Here is a 13,782-nt window from a genome sequence, read left to right as displayed (position 1 = left end):
AATCCTGTTGCTCCTTTCTGCACAGTTCTATTATTTATTTGTCCACACTTTTGTGTGCAGCAGTCCTTTTTATTGCTGGCTGCCATACTTGTCCTGAGATCATTGTAGGGAGATTGAAATTGTAGTACAGTCGTTTTTTATATATATATATTTTCCAGTCACGTTCTGCCACTTACATTGTATAGTGTAATACACAGGGCCTGTTTTTTGCTGCAGTTTCCCCCCCCCCCCCAAAAAAGGGAGATTTAAATTGCCACTAAGTGGATCTGCGTCAGTTCTGTTTGTCGTATATCTGCCAGCCACGTTCTGCCTTTTACATTGTGTAGTGTAATACACAGGGCCTGTTTTCTGCTCCAGTCTCCCCCCCCCAAAAAAAAAGGGAGATTTAAATTGCCAACAAGTTTATATACGTCAGTTCTGTTTGTCGTATATCTGCCAGCCACGTTCTGCCTTTTACATTGTGTAGTGTAATACACAGGACCTGTTTTTTGCTCCAGTCTCCCCCCCCCCAAAAAAAGGGAGATTTAAATTGCCAACAAGTTTATATACGTCAGTTCTGTTTGTCGTATATCTTCCAGCCACGTTCTGCCACTTACATTGTATAGTGTAATACACAGGGCCTGTTTTTTGCTGCAGTCTCCCCCCGCCCAAAAAAGGGAGATTTAAATTGCCACTAAGTGGATCTACGTCAGTTCTGTTTGTCGTATCTCTGCCAGCCACGTTCTGCCTTTTACATTGTGTAGTGTAATACACAGGGCCAGTTTTTTGCTGCAGTCTCCCCCCCCAAAAAAAGGGAGATTTAAATTGCCACTAAGTGGATCTACGTCAGTTCTGTTTGTCGTATCTCTGCCAGCCACGTTCTGCCTTTTACATTGTGTAGTGTAATACACAGGGCCTGTTTTTTGCTCCAGTCTCCCCCCCCCCAAAAAAAAGGGAGATTTAAATTGCCAACAAGTTTATATACATCAGTTCTGTTTGTCGCATATCTTCCAGCCACGTTCTACCACTTACATTGTATAGTGTAATACACAGGGCCTGTTTTTTGCTGCAGTCTCCACCCCCCCAAAAAAGGGAGATTTAAATTGCCACTAAGTGGATCTATGTCAGTTCTGTTTGTCGTATATCTGCCAGCCACGTTCTGCCTTTTACATTGTGTAGTGTAATACACAGGGCCAGTTTTTTGCTGCAGTCTCCCCACCAAAAAAGGGAGATTTAAATTGCCACTAAGTGGATCTACGTCAGTTCTGTTTGTCGTATATCTGCCAGCCACGTTCTGCCTTTTACATTGTGTAGTGTAATACACAGGGCCAGTTTTTTGCTGCAGTCTCCCCCCCAAAAAGGGAGATTTAAATTGCCAACAAGTTTATATACGTCAGTTCTGTTTGTCGTATATCTGCCAGCCACGTTCTGCCACTTATATTGTATAGTGTAATACACAGGGCCTGTTTTTTGCTGCAGTCTCCCCCCAAAAAAAGGGAGATTTAAATTCTCAACAAGTTTATATACACCTTCTACCTTGTTTTACAGTACCATATAACGGTTGTTAGTTTGGTCACATTTTCCCAAAAATGAGGAAGTCTGGAGGAAGAGGCCATGGGCGGTCGTTGCCAGCTGGTAATGATGGTGGTGGTGGTGGTGGTGGTGGTGGTGGAGCATCTGGTGGTAGTGGGAAAAGCAAAATAGCACCTAAGGCTCGAGTTGTTGAGCCAGCGTCATCGTCTGGCTACACAAGGCCTCGAAGGCTCCCTTATCTCGGAGTAGGAAAACCCCTTTTAAAGCCCGAGCAGCTGGAAAAAATGTTGGCTTTCCTTGCTGACTCAGCCTCTAGCTCTTTCGCCTCCTCTTCAGAAAGTTCCAACTATAAAAGCAGCAAGTCATCAGTGGATGGTCCCGGTCAGGAACAAGTCACTTCCTTGTGTCCTTCACCCAAACCAAAAGTGAAGGACACGTCTGGCTCCCCAAAATGTTGATGATCTAACCTTCATTAAAATGAACCAATCATGGATTTCAATCTATTTTGCCCCACCTTCCCCGGCTGACACGTAGCTTGCCTGAAAAATGTCTTGCTTTTGGCCTCCTCTTACTGACTTCTCCAATTCCTCCATTTGCAGCTGCTGAATGTCCACCATAGGCCATTTTTATACCTCCCTAAATGGGCTGACTCCCCCCACAGGGCCGTGGTCACCACTTGGCGCAAGCACCCGTGCGAGTGCCGTTTGCCTGGACAGGTGGGTGTGCCCACTCTTGGGCGATGGCACTGGCACAGGGTCCCTCATAGTACAAAGAAGTGTCTCTGACGGTGGTGGTGCACAACCAACGTCAGACACACCGTCGTAATATGATGGGCCCTGTGCCAGTACCGCCGCCCACGAGAGAGTGTTCCCCCCTGTTTAAACAGTGCTCTACCACTTGCAATACTTACCTCTCCCTGCTCCACCACTGTGTAGTCAGTGCTGTTAAATCCTTCAATGGCACTGACAATACAAATTTGTTGAAATGATAGATTATAGTAAAAATATTCAGGGGCCCTGGCCTCCATTTGGACCAGTTAATACTTTGCGCCAACTACCACTGTCTGCTACTCAGCAGAGGAGCCCACCCTTGTACGTAGCTATGCCACCTGTTTATTTCTGAAAATTTTTGGGCAGACATTTACCTCACTTTATTATTTTGGCCTACTAACTGTGTCAGCCACTCCTTACAGTTGTCCTCCACTGAACAAAGCTATGCCACCTGTGTACTCCTGTAAACAGTTTTGAACTGCATTGAGCCTACTTTTTATTTTAGGCCTACTAAGTCTGTCTGTGCCACTCATTACAATCGTCCTCTGCTGAACAAACCTATGCTGCCTGTGTACCCCTGTAACCAATTTTAAACTGCATTGAGCCTACTTTTTTATTTTAGGCCTACTAAGTCTGTCTGTGCCACTCATTACAATCGTCCTCCGCTGAACAAACCTATGCCCCCTGTGTACCCCTGTAACCAATTTTAAACTGCATTGAGCCTACTTTTTTATTTTAGGCCTACTAAGTCTGTCTGCGCCACTCATTACAATCGACCTCCGCTGAACAAACCTATGCCGCCTGTGTACCCCTGTAACCAATTTTAAACTGCATTGAGCCTACTTTTTTATTTTAGGCCTACTAAGTCTGTCTGCGCCACTCATTACAATCGTCCTTCGCTGAACAAACCTATGCCGCCAGTTTACTCCTGTTACCAGTTTTGAACTGCATTGAGCCTACTTTTTGATTTTAGGCCTATTACCTGTGTCTGTCTGCGCCACTCCTTACAATTGTCCTCCGCTGAACAAACCTATGCTGCCTGTTTACTCCTGTTTCCATTTTTGAACTGCTTGGAGCCAACTTTTTTAATGTGGGCCTACAAACTGTGTCTGCGCCACTCATTACAGCTGTCCTCCACTGCACAAAGCTATGCCGCATGTTTACTCCAGTTACCAATTTTGAACTGCATTTAACCTACTTTTTTATTTTAGGCCTACTACCTGTGTCTGTCTGCGTCACTCAATACAGCTGTCCTCCACTGAAAAAAGCTGTTCCTTAAATTTTCATCCTGTTTCGAATATTAAACTGCATTTGGCCTACTTGTTTGGTTGGGCCTACTAATGGTGTCTGCCGCTGCTTGTTGTTCTCCACTGAAAAAGCTGAGCTTCAATTTTCATCCTATATCAAATATTAAACTGCATTTGGCCTACTTGTTTGGTTGGGCCTACTAACGGTGTCTGCCACTGCTTGTTGTTCTCCTCCACTGAACAAAGCTGAGCTTCAATTTTCATCCTCTATCAAATATTAAACTGCATTTGGCCTACTTGTTTGGTTGGGCCTACTAACGGTGTCTGCCGCTCCTTGCTTTTCTCCTCCACTGAACAAAGCTGAGCTTCAATTTTCATCCTATATTAAATATTAAACTGCATTTGGTCTACTTGTTTGGTTGGGCCTACTAATGGTGTCTGCCGCTCCTTGCTTTTCTCCACTGAACAAAGCTGAGCTTCAGTTTTCAGCCTATATCAAATATTAAACTGCATTAGGCCTACTTGTTTGGTTGGGCCTTCTAACGGTGTCTGGCGCTGCTTGTTGTTTTCCTCCACTGAACAAAGCAGTGCTGCCTGTTTACTCCTGTTACCAATTTTGAACTGCATTTGGCCCACTTTATTACTTGGGCCTACTAACTGTGTCTGCCACTCATTACAGTATTCCTCCACTGAACAAAGCAATGCCACCTGTTTTGTCCTGTTACCAATTTTGAACTGCATTTAGCCTACTTTATTATTTGGGCCTATATCTGTGTTTCCTCCTCATCCTGCCCATTGCCCAGCCACTGCTAAATGAGTCTGCTGGTACATTGACCCAGACCACTACATTCCCCTTGCACTCTACACAGCCATTATCTGACCCTGCTGAAAGTCTGGTTCCCCTTCCCGTATACTATACCACCTTACACGGGGACAAAGAGGAAGGTGCAGATGAAAGTGCAGGTTCCTTCATCAGGTGGGGGGCATGCTCGTTGGCGACGTCACTGGCACAGGGCCCCTCATAGTACGCAAAAGTGTCTCTGCCGGTGGGAGGCGCCCCCGCCGTCAAACTCATCGCCGTACTTTGAGGGGCCCTGTGCCAGTGCCAATGCGAACGAGTGGGCCCCCCTGCTTGCTCAGGATCACAGCACTTGCAAAGTTTAAATACTTACCTCTCCCTGCTCCACCGTCGTGACGTAGTCCGCGTTTCCTGGGCCCACGAAAAACTTGAGCCAGCCCTACCCCCCCACAACTTTAGCCAAATGACCCCCAATTTTCAATGCCTAACTATTATTATAGGGTAAATTAAGATTGACAAGCTTAAGTAACAAGAATTGATGTTTTTGGCATTAAAATGGGCACTGTAGGTGTTTTCCTGTCCTCCACTCACTGCCGACTTTGATTCCCCATTGACTTGCATTGGGTTTCGTGTTTCGGTCAGCCCCCGACTTTTCGCAATAATTGGACGATTTCACCCGACCCGACTTTTGAGAAAGTGGGGTTTCACGAAACCCGACTCGATCCTAAAAAAGTAAAAGTCGCTCATCTCTAATCCTGACCCAAAGAATAAAGCTCCCTTAACAATTTTGGTATAAAAAAAAAACACCAAGGCCACATGCACGCTTTGAGTATTTGGTGAGCTTTTTACCTCAGTATCTTTAAGCCCAAACCAGGTGTGGGTACAAAATGCAAAAGTGGTGCACATACTTCTATTATCCTTTTCCTCTAATTATTCCACTCCTGGTTTTGACTTACAAATACTGAGGTAAAAAACTCACCAAATACTCAACATGTGCATGTGGCCCAACTCATCCTGCAAAAAGCCCTCACTTGATTGTGTCGGCATAAATATTAAAAAAACTATAGCTCTCAAAATATGCCAATGCAAAATTTTTTTTTTGTAAGAAAAAAAAAGGAGGTTTATTGTGTTATTGTGTGATAGTAGCCAAACATAAAAAAATAATATATCTAAAATCTCTGTAATCGCAGCGGCTCGAAGAATAAAGTCGTCGAATCAAAATAAATAAACCAATTCTTCACCTGCTGTTCATATGTTTATTCTGCCTCTCAAAGATCGCAGTAAGGATCGGCTCACATTTATGCTGTGCTCTACACTTAGCGGTTCTGTAACGTGATATGAGGCGGTAGTCGTGGGCAAGGTACTCATGGATCTTGCCCTGGCACGCTACATAAAATGGGGTTTTGGCTGGTTGTGATTATTTTAGCTGTGATAGAAATAAGCTCTTGCAGACCGCATGATACCATTGTATTCTCCCGACCAAGACCAGATGTTGGAAGAGTTGAAGGAAACCATAGTTCATAAATAAATGTATTTTTACTGAAGAATAACTTATGAGGAACTATGTGTAGCAGATAGTAGGCATTCAATTTCATGGACATTTCTGTTTTGACATACTTTCCCTTGTCTTTCCTAGAACCATTCTCTCTTTCTACTTCGCTTAGCTCTTTTGCCACAACACAGCCCAGCACACTATTCAGGGAGACTCCTTGTCCCCAATAATGGCTGTAGAGTCCAACAAGCAAGAGTCCTATACTTCAACCTGCAGTTCTGCGTCTTTCTGACAAGATGCTCTCCACTCTCTTCCCACTTAGGATCTCCCATTCTGGGATAGCTCTAACTCTGACCATCCCTGTCAACAACCTGTGGTAGGGCAAAACACACCCTATCACTGTCAACGTAAAATATTAAACATTTCAAACACCACAATACATTATATCATTTCACATGTCTTCAAGGTGGAGTGTGGGCAACACTTCCCCTTCCTTCCACTTCCACTGAGGTTTCTATGAAAATCTCTGAAATACGTGAATCAGATGGAACCTCCAACAGAAGATTCTCTATAGTAAGGCAGATGGAGACAATGTCTGGCCTACGATCCGGCTGTGTCCATCTTTTTAGGCATGCTGTCACAATCTATTTTTTGATGCGTGGCAGCTCTGGTTCGACTATGATTTAAATGTATGTTTTTTACTTTCTGGCCATGAGGGGTTAATGTCAGTTTCTCCTGCTGGCTGTGTACTGCATTTGCAGAGTTGCATGGTCAGCTCATGTGGGTGGTGACTAGTGTTGAGCGATACCGTCCGATACTTGAAAGTATCGGTATCGGAAAGTATCGGCCGATACCGGCAAAGTATCGGATCTAATCCGATACCGATACCCGATACCAATACAAGTCAATGGGACTCATGTATCGGACAGTATTCCTGATGGTTCCCAGGGTCTGAAGGAGAGGAAACTCTCCTTCAGGCCCTGGGAACCATATTAATGTGTAAAAGAAAGAATTAAAATAAAAAATATTCCTATACTCACCTCTCCGACGCAGCCTGGACTTCAGCGAGGGAACCGGCAGCGTTGTTTGCTTAAAATTCGCGCTTTAACTTCCTTACTTGAAGTCCCGGCTTGTGATTGGTCGCGCGCCGCCCATGTGACCGCGACGCGACCAATCACAGCAAGCCGTGACGTAATTTTAGGTCCTTCAGGATTTTAAAATTACGTTCCGGCGTTGTGATTGGTTGCGTCGCGGTCACAAGGGCGACGCGACCAATCACAAGCCGTGATGTCACGGGAGGCAGGACACGCGCGCATTTTAAAATGCGCGCGTCTCCTGCCTCCCGTGACGTCACGGCTTGTGATTGGTCGCGTCGCCCATGTGACCGCGACGCAACCAATCACAACGCCGGAACGTAATTTTAAAATCCTGAAGGACCTAAAATTACGTCACGGCTTGCTGTGATTGGTCGCGTCGCGGTCACATGGGCGGCGCGCGACCAATCACAAGCCGGGACTTCAAGTAAGGAAGTTAAAGCGCGAATTTTAAGCAAACAACGCTGCCGGTTCCCTCGGGAAGGTGCAGGCTGCGTCGGAGAGGTGAGTATAGCAATATTTTTTATTTTAATTCTTTATTTTACACATTAATGTTGTTTCGATACCGATACCCGATTACCACAAAAGTATCGGATCTCGGTATCGGAATTCCGATACAGCAAATATCGGCCGATACCCGATACTTGCGGTATCGGAATGCTCAACACTAGTGGTGACCATTCCCACCATCATTCAAATAGTCACCTGATGCATCAGTTGACTGTCGGTAATAGAGTAATCTATGTTGACCAAGCCTGGAGTAAGGAGCTCTCTGGCTGCAGTAGTGAATCAGCTAGTTTTGTGGAGTTCATGGTCTGCTTGCCTTTCTTCTGCTGTGTGGTGCTTTGCAGTAGAGAAGGCTATTAAGCTAAGTTTGTTGTTTTTTCCTCATCTGTCTTGTGTTTGTCACTGTCCCCTGTGTTGTTCCATCTGCAGTGGTGAGGCTAGCACCCTTACCAGCCAGTGCACTAGCCAGGGCAGTGCTAGGTGACAGCGAGGGATGAGGTTCCTGATGACGGTAGGGGGAAGGACCCACTTAGGTCATTAGGGGAGTGCAGGGACAGGCTAAGGTTGGAGCAGGAAGTGTCCATCCCTCATTCCCTATTGGTACGGCCTTCCTCTCCCCATTTCCATCCCGTTGTGTGTGTTTTGAGCCATCCACTTACCAACCCCGTCGGGTCGCTCCATATCGTGACACATGCATAAAAGCACGGTTGACCACAGTTTCATGCACATCTCAAACCACATATCCAAGCCCTTTCCACTTCCTGCCGACTTCAACTCAAAAATATTTCACGAATCCGTTCATTTCTCAACCAAGAATCTGCAAAAACCCTAGTCCATGCCCTCATCATCTCTCACCTTGACTACTGCAACTTCCTGCTCTGTGGCCTCTGTTGTGAATTCCATTTCTCGGACTCCCTCCTGTGGTCATGAATGGTACTTTGGTTAGTTCTGCTCTTGGACTCCCTCTGGTGGCTTTCAGCGGAACTGCTTGTCTCTGAGGTTTGCTTTGTCAGCTGCCCTCGTTTATTGTTATGCTTGTTTCCCAATTTAACTCTACTCAGATCGTTACTTCATGCCAGCTGTCAATGTTTCAGTATTGGTTCAGATCTCTCTTGGACTTCTCTGAGGACCTGTCTACTCCAGCAGAAGCTAAGTCCCTGCTAGTTCATTTGTTGTTACTGCTGCCTGAATATATTTCTTAGTACTGCTAAATTCTAGTCCAGCTTGCTATCATGATATTTCCTTGCTAGCTGGAAGCTCTGGGGGTGCAGTGTTGCACCTCCACACCGTGAGTCGGTGTGGGGGTCTTTTTGCATACTCTGCGTGGTTTTTTGTAGTTTTTTGTGCTGACGTCATAGTTTCCTTTTCTTTCCTCTGACTATTTAGTGTAGTCTGGCCTCCTTTGCTAAAACCTGTTTCATTCCTGTGTTTGTGACTTTCCTCTTAACTCACAGATAATATATGTGGGGGGCTGCCTTTACCTTTGGGGAATTTCTCTGAGGCAAGGTTAGTCTTCTATTTCTATCTTTAGGGGTAGTTAGCTCTTAGGCTGTGAAGAGGCATCTAGGGAGAGTTAGGTATGCTCCACAGCTATTTCTAGTGTGTGTGATAGGAGTAGGGTTTGCGGTCAGCAGAGTTCCCACTTTCCCAGAGCTTTTTCCGATTAATAGTTTACTCATCAGGTCATTACGGGTGCTCCTAACCACCAGGTCCATAACAGTACAGCTGGCCAACAAAGTGTTAATGCATCTCAAAAGAGGGATAAGAGAAGTTCTGAACCCATTTTTTTTTCTTTGCAGTGTGTTTTGTCTCTCTTTTCCCCTTAATCTCTGGGTGGTTCAGGACTCAGGTGTAGATATGGATATTCAAGGTCTGTCCTCTTGTGTGGATCAACTCGCTGCAAGGGTCCAAAGCATTCAAGATTATGTAGTTCAGAATCCGATGTTAGAGCCTAGAATTCCAATTCTTGATTTGTTTTCTGGGGATAGATCTAAGTTTCTGAATTTCAAAAATAATTGCAGACTGTTTCTTGCTTTGAAACCCCGCTCCTCTGGTGACCCCATTCAGCAAGTAAAAATTATTATTTCTTTGTTACGTGGCGACCCTCAAGACTGGGCATTCTCCCTTGCACCAGGAGATCCTGCATTGCTTAATGTAGATGCATTTTTTCTGGCGCTTGGATTGCTTTATGACGAACCGAATTCAGTGGATCAGGCAGAGAAAACCTTGCTGGCTTTGTGTCAGGGTCAGGATGAAGCGGAGGTATATTGTCAGAAGTTTAGAAAGTGGTCTGTGCTTACTCAATGGAATGAGTGTGCCCTGGCAGAAATTTTTAGAAAGGGTCTCTCTGAGGCCCTTAAGGATGTTATGTTGGGCTTCCCCACGCCTGCTGGTCTGAATGAATCAATGTCCCTGGCCATTCAAATTGATCGGCGTTTGCGCGAGCGCAAAGTTGTGCACCATTTGGCGGTGTCCTCTGAGCAGAGGCCTGAGCTTATGCAATGTGATAGAACTTTGACCAGAACTGAACGGCAAGAACACAGATGTCAGAATCGGCTGTGTTTTTACTGTGGTGACCCTACTCATGCTATCTCTGAGTGTCCTAAGCGCACTAAGCGGTTCGCTAGGTCTGTCACCATTGCTACTGTACAGCCTAAATTTCTTTTGTCTGTTACTTTGATTTGCTCTCTGTCGTCCTACTCGGTTATGGCATTTGTGGATTCGGGCGCTGCCCTGAATTTGATGGACTTGGAGTTTGCCAGGCGCCTATGGTTCCCTCCGTTGATCCTCCTGCTCTGGTGTTGGTTGAGGGGGAGTTGGAGTATGTGGTGGAAAAAATTTTGGATTCTCGTATTTCGAGACGGAAGCTCCAGTACCTGGTTAAGTGGAAAGGCTATGGTCAGGAGGATAATTCCTGGGTTGTTGCCTCAGATGTCCATGCTGCCGATTTAGTTCGTGCCTTTCATTTGGCTCGTCCTGATCGGCCTGGGGGCCCTGGTGAGGGTTCGGTGACCCCTCCTCAAGGGGGGGGTACTGTTGTGAATTCCATTTCTCGGACTCCCTCCTGTGGTCATGAATGGTACTTTGGTTAGTTCTGCTCTTGGACTCCCTCTGGTGGCTTTCAGCGGAACTGCTGGTCTCTGAGGTTTGCTTTGTCAGCTGCCCTCGTTTATTGTTATGCTTGTTTCCCTATTTAACTCTACTCAGATCGTTACTTCATGCCAGCTGTCAATGTTTCAGTATTGGTTCAGATCTCTCTTGGACTTCTCTGAGGACCTGTCTACTCCAGCAGAAGCTAAGTCCCTGCTAGTTCATTTGTTGTTACTGCTGCCTGAATATATTTCTTAGTACTGCTAAATTCTAGTCCAGCTTGCTATCATGATATTTCCTTGCTAGCTGGAAGCTCTGGGGGTGCAGTGTTGCACCTCCACACCGTGAGTCGGTGTGGGGGTCTTTTTGCATACTCTGCGTGGTTTTTTGTAGTTTTTTGTGCTGACCGCATAGTTTCCTTTTCTTTCCTCTGATTATTTAGTGTAGTCTGGCCTCCTTTGCTAAAACCTGTTTCATTCCTGTGTTTGTGACTTTCCTCTTAACTCACAGTTAATATATGTGGGGGGCTGCCTTTACCTTTGGGGAATTTCTCTGAGGCAAGGTTAGGCTTCTATTTCTATCTTTAGGGGTAGTTAGCTCTTAGGCTGTGAAGAGGCGTCTAGGGAGAGTTAGGTACGCTCCACGGCTATTTCTAGTGTGTGTGATAGGAGTAGGGTTTGCGGTCAGCAGAGTTCCCATTTTCCCAGAGCTTGTTCCGATTAATAGTTTACTCATCAGGTCATTCCGGGTGCTCCTAACCACCAGGTCCATAACAGGCCTCCCCTCGAACACTCTCGCACCCCTCCAATCTATTCTAAACTCTGCTGCCCGACTAATCCATCTGTCCCCCCGCTATTCCCCGGCCTCTCCCCTCTGTCAATCCCTTCACTGGCTCCCCATTGCCCAGAGACTCCAGTACAAAACCCTAACCGTGACGTACAAAGCCATCCACAACCTGTCTCCTCCATACGTCTGTGACCTCGTCTCCCGGTGCTTACCTACACGCAACCTCCGATCCTCACAAGATCTCCTTCTCTACTCCCCTCTTATCTCCTCTTCCCACAATCGTATACAAGATTTCTCTCGCATATCACCCCTACTCTGGAACCCTCCACCACAACACATCAGACTCTTGCCTACCATCGAAATCTTCAAAAAGAACCTGAAGACCCACCTCTTCTGACAAGCCTACAACCTGCAGTAACCACTGATCGACCAAACCGCTGCATGACCAGCTCTATCCTCACCTACTGTATTCTCACCCATCCCTTGTAGATTGTGAGCCTTCGCGGGCAGGGTCCTCTCTCCTCCTGTACCAGTTATGACTTGTATTGTTTAAGATTATTGTACTTGTTTTTATTATGTATATCCCTCCTCACATGTAAAGCGCCATGGAATAAATGGCGCTATAACAATAAATAATAATAATAATAACCTTAAAAGCTGGATACCACCGAACAGAAATCAGAGTCCAGAATATCTTTGCTGCCTCATTATTGAATGGATTTGAAAAACTGACCATCACATCCAAACATAGACTAAGTGTGAACAGGTGCTGAACCTTAGAGTCACCAACTCCTATACAGTCAAACAAAAAAGGCAGCACACTGCAGCGCTAACACATGCAAACATGAAACACAGAAATTGAACTACATTACTGCACTAGAAATATGAAAAATGAGAGCGTTTAGTGCATAAAAAAGGCCAATTTTATGTGTACCTGGAAGCCACTTTACGGCATCTCTCTTATACCAGGTCCTACGCTTTCCTTCCTCGCTGAGAATAAACATCTCCATGTGAATGGGTACCTATGAAAACCTCTTATGAGACTAACATTCTCTCTCTGTGTGGAGGGGTACTGGACCTGCTGCAATTAAGACACCTGTGACTAGGAGGCGGAGTGCTCCGTCAGAAGGCTAAATAATACATTTGAAAAAACTGACCGTCACATCCAAACATAGACTAAGTGTGAACAGGTGCTGAACCTTAGAGTCACCAACTCCTATACAGTCAAGCAAAAAAGGCAGCACACTGCAGCGCTAACACATGCAAACATGAAACACAGAAATTGAACTACATTACTGCACTAGAAATATTAAAAATGAGAGCGTTTAGCGCATAAAAAAGGCCAATTTTATGTGTACCTGGTAGCCACTTTACGGCATCTTTCTTATACCAGGTCCTACGCTTTCCTTCCTCGCTGAGAATAAACATCTCCATGTGAATGGGTACCTATGAAAACCTCTTATGAGACTAACATTCTCTCTCTGTGTGGAGGGGTACTGGACCTGCTGCAATTAAGACACCTGTGACTAGGAGGCGGAGTGCTCCGTCAGAAGGCTAAATAATACATTTGAAAAAACTGACCGTCACATCCAAACATAGACTAAGTGTGAACAGGTGCTGAACCTTAGAGTCACCAACTCCTATACAGTCAAGCAAAAAAGGCAGCACACTGCAGCGCTAACACATGCAAACATGAAACACAGAAATTGAACTACATTACTGCACTAGAAATATGAAAAATGAGAGCGTTTAGCGCGTAAAAAAGGCCAATTTTATGTGTACCTGGTAGCCACTTTACGGCATCTCTCTTATACCAGGTCCTACGCTTTCCTTCCTCACTGAGAATAAACGTCTCCATGTGAATGGGTACCTATGAAAACCTCTTATGGTTTGGCCTTTTTTATGCGCTAAACGCTCTCATTTTTCATATTTCTAGTGCAGTAATGTAGTTCAATTTCTGTGTTTCATGTTTGCATGTGTTAGCGCTGCAGTGTGCTGCCTTTTTTGCTTGACTGCATAGGAGTTGGTGACTCTAAGGTTCAGCACCTGTTCACACTTAGTCTATGTTTGGATGTGACGGTCAGTTTTTTCAAATGTATTATTTAGCCTTCTGACCGAGAACTCCGCCTCCTAGTCACAGGTGTCTTAATTGCAGCAGGTCCAGTACCCCTCCACAGAGAGAGAATGTTAGTCTCATAAGAGGTTTTCATAGGTACCCATTCACATGGAGATGTTTATTCTCAGCGAGGAAGGAAAGCGTAGGACCTGGTATAAGAGAGATGCCGTAAAGTGGCTACCAGGTACACATAAAATTGGCCTTTTTTATGCGCTAAACGCTCTAATTTTTCATATTTCTAGTGCAGTAATGTAGTTCAATTTCGGTGTTTCATGTTTGCATGTGTTAGCGCTGCAGTGTGCTGCCTTTTTTGCTTGACTGTTTAGGAGTTGGTGACTCTAAGGTTCAGCACCTGTTCACACTTAGTCT

This window comes from Ranitomeya variabilis, chromosome 4 (genome assembly GCF_051348905.1).
Source record: "Ranitomeya variabilis isolate aRanVar5 chromosome 4, aRanVar5.hap1, whole genome shotgun sequence".
Taxonomy (NCBI): domain Eukaryota; kingdom Metazoa; phylum Chordata; class Amphibia; order Anura; family Dendrobatidae; genus Ranitomeya; species Ranitomeya variabilis.
This window is presented reverse-complemented; position numbering follows the sequence as displayed.